Genomic DNA, 6,911 nt, shown 5'->3' on the forward strand with positions numbered 1-6,911 from the left:
GAGCAATCCTCAAAACATATTGTTGAGGAAACAATAAAAATGATATATATATAATGCGACAATACTGAAATACACATTTCATATACAAAAAGAATACTATTTATGAATACCTGTGTTTTTAAAAGTATAACAATATGAATACAAAGAATTCTCAGCAATTTTAAAATTGCTGTTACTTCTAGGAAGGGATAAATTTTGAGCTTGAACTATATTAGTACGGTTTAGTTTTTTAAACTTCTTAAAATATCTAAAACAACCATCACAAAATAACTAAGATCTAGGCGCCTGTTTGTTACAAAAGCCTCTGAACTTTACAGAAAGGTGTTTCATAAAAGTACTTTTTCTGAAAACAGTGTTTCCCAGTGTCAGCTGTGTCTCCATACCCACCTTCCCCTATTACCAGATGACAAGAGCATGAGCTTTGTACTTCTGGGGCTACCTGGGAGACTTAAGGGGCTCCAATCATGATTGAGAGCATATTTCCCGTCTACCTACTTTACATGCATGTCAAGGAAGTCAGGGAGAAATAAAATGCACACAGAAAGAATGTGCCAGATTTAGGAGATTATCATTGAGAAAAAGCTGAAAACCATATCAAACTGAGCACCAGCAAAAAAATCATGGTACAACCATATTATATTTTACTCAATAATTAAAAATCATGTTTTCTAACCGTATGGATGACATGGAACATTAGCAAATCTTACAATTTTATATAAAAATGACGCAAAATTAAAACAGCACCATTTTTTGAATCATGTAAAAACATTAATGGGGGAAAGGTAAAAAACATCTCATTTAGTGTTTTTCTCTCCTTTTCCTCTGTACTGTTACATACGTTCCCAAACTTTTGAAGTGTGCACATTTATTCCTTTTTGATTTAGAAATAAATCCATTAAAGACATATTAAAATGGAAAACAGCCATGCACCTCTTCTCTAATGTAAAAAGAAACCGTAGTTTCCCAAAGGCGCTTTTCTCTATCTTAGAACTTAACTGATACTTTCCATTCTGTTTTGACACATGCTGAGTCGGCTTAAAGTTTTAATCTTGATAAAAAGTAAGATATTCGGCTTATTTATTTAGACATTAGAATGCACAGCCTGTGGCATCACGCCCTGTTCTGTTGAGAGAATCATGCTCTGGTCTGATCATCATAAAGTCTCTCACCAGGCTACCCAGCTGGACTCTGGCAGACTGGCAGGTGGGTACTTCAGTATTAAGAAATCAGCACTTAGAAATGTTAGGATGTTATGTTTGTAAGAAGAAGAAAATGCAAACTAACGAATCAAATGAAGAATGAGTTGTGGCTGGGCATGGTGACTCATGCCAGTAATCCCAGCACTTTGGGAGGCCAAGACTGGCAGATCACCTAATGCCAGCAGTTCAAGACCAGCCTGACCAACATGGCAAAACCCGATCTCTACCAAAAATACAAAAGTTAACTGGGCCTGGTGGCATACACCTGTAGTCCTAGCTACTCAGGGGGGTTGAGGCAGGAGAATCACTTGAACCTGGAAGGCAGATTGCAGTGAGCCGAGATCCGTAAGACTGCACTCCAGCCTGGCCAATAGAGGGACATTCAATCTCAAAACAAAAATAAAAAAAGAATGAGTTGTGTTCCTTCTCCTCAGCTATCCTCTTAGGAGGAAAAGGAGAAGAAAGGAAAAAGACAAGAGGGAGAAAGAGACAAAGAGAATGCGAGAGAGAGAAAGAGGAAACAGCAGACCAGATCAGCTGCCATAATTCAAATGCTACCCCAAATCATTTGCTACATTCGTAATACAGAAGCTGCAGCCACACTTCAGAGCAAAGACACTTCATTTAAAATTAGTAAGAGAATGAACACATCATAGGGAAGTTAAATGGATTTTAAGTCAGTTTCAATCAGGGTGTTTGTGATAGGGAGGGTCAATATCCCAGGTCTGTTTCCTCATGTGCCAAATGGAACTCTAATAATCACAAAGTGAACATCAACTGTTTCTGGTCTGTCCAGCATTACTGACTTGGGAGCCATCTCTTCCCTAGTCTCTGTGGTTCTGGAAAAGCTGCTAGCCACAGGCTTGTGCATGGATACAAAGCCTTGCTACTGTCAGTACCTATTCTCCTGGCCACCATGATTAAGACTAATGATTAATATTAATTATAGTTGAAACCAGATTTATTGAAGTAACATTAAAAATTTTTTTTTTTTACAGAATTGCATGTCAAGCTGAAACCCATAACAAACTGAGCACCAGGGAAATAATAAATCATGGTACAACCATATTATATTATATGGCTGGAAATAAGGTGCCATCATCCTAGTAACAAAGAGAAAGACTTGCTAGCAAGCTGCAGGAGAAAAGAATGAAGATCGGCAAGTATCACTATGTTAAAAAAAAAAAAAATGAGGACAATGTGCATATAGAAGTATGGAAGGGGAGTGTTTGAGAAAGACTGAGTGAAGGCAAGAATGACCCTGGGGCAGGGCCAGGGGTCTCAGGCAAGAAGCAAGGGGACAAGGGACAACAGGAGCAAGACTTCTAATAGTAGGGAGATAATTAGTGAGTAGGATGAGATGGAAGAGCTGGAGACAAGCAAACTGTGGAGAGAAGATGAGAGAGGGAAGGAAAGCACAAAAGGGAATGAAAGGTTGCAAGCCAGAGAGATGGGAAAAATAATCAGGAAGATATTCGATTAAGGGAAAAGTAGTGGGTGAGGGAGAAAAAAGGATTGTAGGTTGTGGAAAAGGGGAAGAAAAGAGAGACAGCAAGAGACAGAGGCAGACAGCCTGAGAGAAAAGAAGGAAAGAACAGAACAGGGAGAGCGAAAAAGTAGAGAGTGAGCTCAAAAATCTTCCATACATTCTCACTGCATACAAAATGACTTGGAACTCTTTTCTGGCATTGCAAGTATGTAAAGCTTGGATCTGCATCCAACTTTTCAGCCTCATTTCTCACTATTGATACTAACCTACATGTCTACTTGAGTTTGAGACACATTCTCACTTTTTCTACTTCATTGCCCCGACTCATGCTACTATATCCTCAGTCTAGAATGTTCTCCCTCACCTCATTCCCCTTTGAACATATTAGCCAAACTTCAGTGCAAAGTTTAAACACACCACCTCCAAGGAGCCTTGTGAAATGTCTTGGTTGGAATTAATTTCTTCTCTCAAACTACCTGTTAATATTACTTTATCATGGCACTTATTTGCCTCATACAGCTCCATTAGTTTGTGAGGATTTGGAGAACAGGAACTGTGCCTTGGTCATCATCTTTTTTTTTTTTTTTTTTTAGCTTACTCCACACAAGTTCTAAGTTCTTTACAATAGAAGTCACCCAATATATGTTGGTCTTAAATACGTAGCCAAGTAGCTGTTGACATTGTCAAGTATTGACTCTTCTAAAATATCATCCAAACACCTTATGGGACAAAGCTGAGTTTCTCTTACTAGGGAAGAAAGAACACCACCTTAACAGTGATATTATTATTATTTATAACATTTATTTTCTTGGGCAAGCATTTCCTATGTGGGGTCATAGGATTTTGGCCCCTAAAGGTTCATTGAAAATTCACTGGCATGAGACTGTTTAATAGGAGAAAAGACATAACATGTTTATTTAATGTGTATACATGGGGGCCTTCACAATGAAGACTCAATTTCCCAATGAGTTATAGACACTTATATTTCACCCTGAGACCACAGTAAAGAGTTTACACTCAGAGCATGACTTGAAACACATTTAGTGGCAAGACAGAGGTTAGGAGAAAGAGAAAGGAAAAGGCTTGGGTAGCAAAGGTGGCCTTGTTATGTAGACGAAGCCTCCCTCAGAAAAGGGAGGGGACATGGAAATTCTCTACAGATGCACATTTTCCCCCAGTTAAGACAGCTTGGAGGTGGGGGTCGCAGCAGTAAGGGGTGGAGAGAGCATTAGGATAAATAGCTAGTGTATGTGGGTCTTAATACTTAGGCTATGGGTTGATAGGTGCAGCAAACCACCATGGCACATGTTTACCCATGTAACAAACCTGCATATCCTGCACACGTATCCCAGAACTTAAAATACAATTAAAAAAAAAAAAAAAAAAGACAGCTTTGTAAGGCCACTTCTGTTTGCTGGCCAAGTAGCAGCCATGTCAAAATATATCAAAGAAATACACTGTGGGCTAAAATATTTTAATTGCCTTCACTTGGAAGAATAAACTCATATTGATGAAGACAGTAAAATAATAAAGTTATAATAATGTGAACAGTAAGCTGTGGGTGGAGGGGGAGGAATGGCTTATTTCTCAACATCAGTAAGAATCTGCCAGCCATCAAGTTAACAGCATTATAAAAGTGGATTTTAGAAGAAAATGAGAGGTAAGATACCCCGACGCTTCTGTATTGCCTCATCATCCTGTTTTCCATTAGTCAATTGCCTTATTCTTTTTAAATGGAACAAAAACCACTAGAGCAGCATCCTGTGATTTCCACATATCCATATAGACCCTACTAAGAAATTTAAATCCACCTATTTTTAGAATTTCAAAGATGCACCCAGGTTCTGGAATGCTGGAGAGGAACAAGAGAGAAGGATGAAGTATGGGGACTTCTGGTTATGCCAGGGATGCTAAATAAGCTTATTTTGCCTACCAATATTGAGTTTCTAGAGGGTTATTTTGAAAGGATTCTGGGCTGGGCATAGTGGCTCACGCCTATAATTCCAGCACTGTGGGAGGCAGAAGCAGGCAGTTCACGAGGTCAGCAGTTCGAGACCAGGCTGACCAACATGGGGAAACCCCATCTCTACTAAAAATACAAAAAATAGCCAGGGGTGGTGGGGCGCAACTGTAATCCCAGCTACTGAAGAGGCTGAGGCAAGAGAATCCCTTGAACCCGGGCAGAGGAAGTTGCACTGAGATGAGATCGCACCACTGTGCTCCAGCCTGGGCAACAGAGTAAGACTCTGTCACAAAAAAAAAAAAAAAAAGGATTCTGAGTCCATGTCTGGACTTCACAGAAAAGAGCAGTATGACAACTGAAGGCTGCCAATGGCATGGGAAGGGTAGTGTTTGCCCTTTCTGAGTTATTGAGTTAAGACTCCACTCATTGTTTAATTCCATTCAGACACCTTGTTTTTGCTTTGTTTCTCATTCTTCCTGATAGAGCCACATCAATCCCAAGTAGCTACTGTGTTTTTATTGCCAAAACTTCTGAGAGGAGGTCTGGAGGGTTCCATGCAAATACTGGTATTCTTTCAGAGAAGTAACAGTCATGTAGCATGTTTTTCTGTTTGTTTTTTTCATAGAGACAGCAGCTCACTTTTGCTTTTTTTTTTTTTTAAATAGAGATAGCGTCTCACTTTTGTTTGTATGTTTGTTTTACAGAGACAGGGTCTCACTATGTTGCCCAGGCTCATCTCAAACTTCTGGGCTCAAGCAACCTCCTACCTCAGCCTCCCAAAGTACTGGGATCACGGGCATGAACAACAGTGCCCAGGCTCATGTAGCATTCTTAAATGACCAAATAGACTCAGCTGAGGGAACTGAGGTAAAAATTATGAATATTCTGATTGAAATACAGAAGTAAATATATTATCTCCATACCCCTTGATCACTGATTGACTTACATTTAAGAATGTGACCCAGGCCTTTGTCTTTCCCTGCAGCCACAGCTCTGGGTCTCGTCTTCACTTCTCTGTGTCCTCTTCTCCTAGATGCCAAGCTTGTGTGGCCCTGTGACCTTGTAGATCCACAGCTAAGATGCCAGGATCCCCTGGAAGCCTAGAAATGGAACCACTGACATTCAGGGATGTGGCCATAGAATTCTCTCTGGAGGAGTGGCAATGCCTGGACACTGCACAGCAGAATTTATATAGGAATGTGATGTTAGAGAACTACAGAAACCTGGCCTTCCTGGGCAGACAGGCAACCTCATCAAGCAGCTCCCTGACAGCACAGCCAGGTAAATCCACAAAGATGGGGAAAAACCAGCACAAAAAAGATGAAACCATCAAAGACCAGAACACCTCTTCTCCTTCAAGGCATCACAACTCCTCAACAACACAGGATCACAACTTGACCGAGGAGTGTGACGAATTGACAGAAACAGGCTTCAGAAGGTGGCTAATAACAAACATTTCTGAGCTAAAGGAACATGTTCTAACTCAATGCAAGGAAACCAAAAACCTTGGAAAAAAGTTAGACAAAATGCTAATTGGAATAACCAGGATAGAGAAGAACATAAACGACTCGATGGAGTTGAAAACCCCAGCACAAGAACTATGTGAAGCAAACACAAGTTTTAATAGCCAGATCGATCAAGGAGAAGAAAGGATATCAGAGATTGAAGATCAACTCAATGAAATAAAAAGAGAAGGCAAGACAAGAGAAAAAAGAGTGAAAAGAAATGAACAAAGCCTCCAAGAAATATGGGATTATGTGAAAAGACCTAATCTACGCTTGATTGGTGTACCTGAATATGATGGGGAGAATGAATCCAAGCTGGAAAACATGTTCCAGGATATTATCCAGGAGAACTTCCCAAGCCTAGTAAGGCAGTCCAAATTTCAAATTCAAGAAATACAGAGAACTCCATAAAGATATTCCTCAAGAAGAGCAACCCCAAGGCACATAATTGTCAGATTCACCAGGGTTGAAATGAAGGAAAAAAATGCTAAGGGAAACCAGAGAGAAAGGCCAGGTCACCCACAGAGGGAAGCCAATCAGACTCACAGAAGATCTCTCTGCAGGAACCCTGCAAGCCAGAAGAGAATGGGGGCCAATATTCAACATCCTTAAAGAAAAGAACTTTCAACCCAGAATCTCATATCCAGCCAAACTAAACTTTGTAAGTGAAGGAGAAATAAAATCCTTTAAGGACAAGCAATTATTGAGAGATTTTGTCACCACCAGACCTGCCCTACAAGAGCTCCTGAAAGAAA

The sequence above is a fragment of the Aotus nancymaae genome, unplaced genomic scaffold, assembly GCF_030222135.1.
Source record: "Aotus nancymaae isolate 86718 unplaced genomic scaffold, 86718_ANA_hifiasm-v0.15.2.pri h1tg000064l_1, whole genome shotgun sequence".
Classification (NCBI taxonomy): Eukaryota; Metazoa; Chordata; class Mammalia; order Primates; family Aotidae; genus Aotus; species Aotus nancymaae.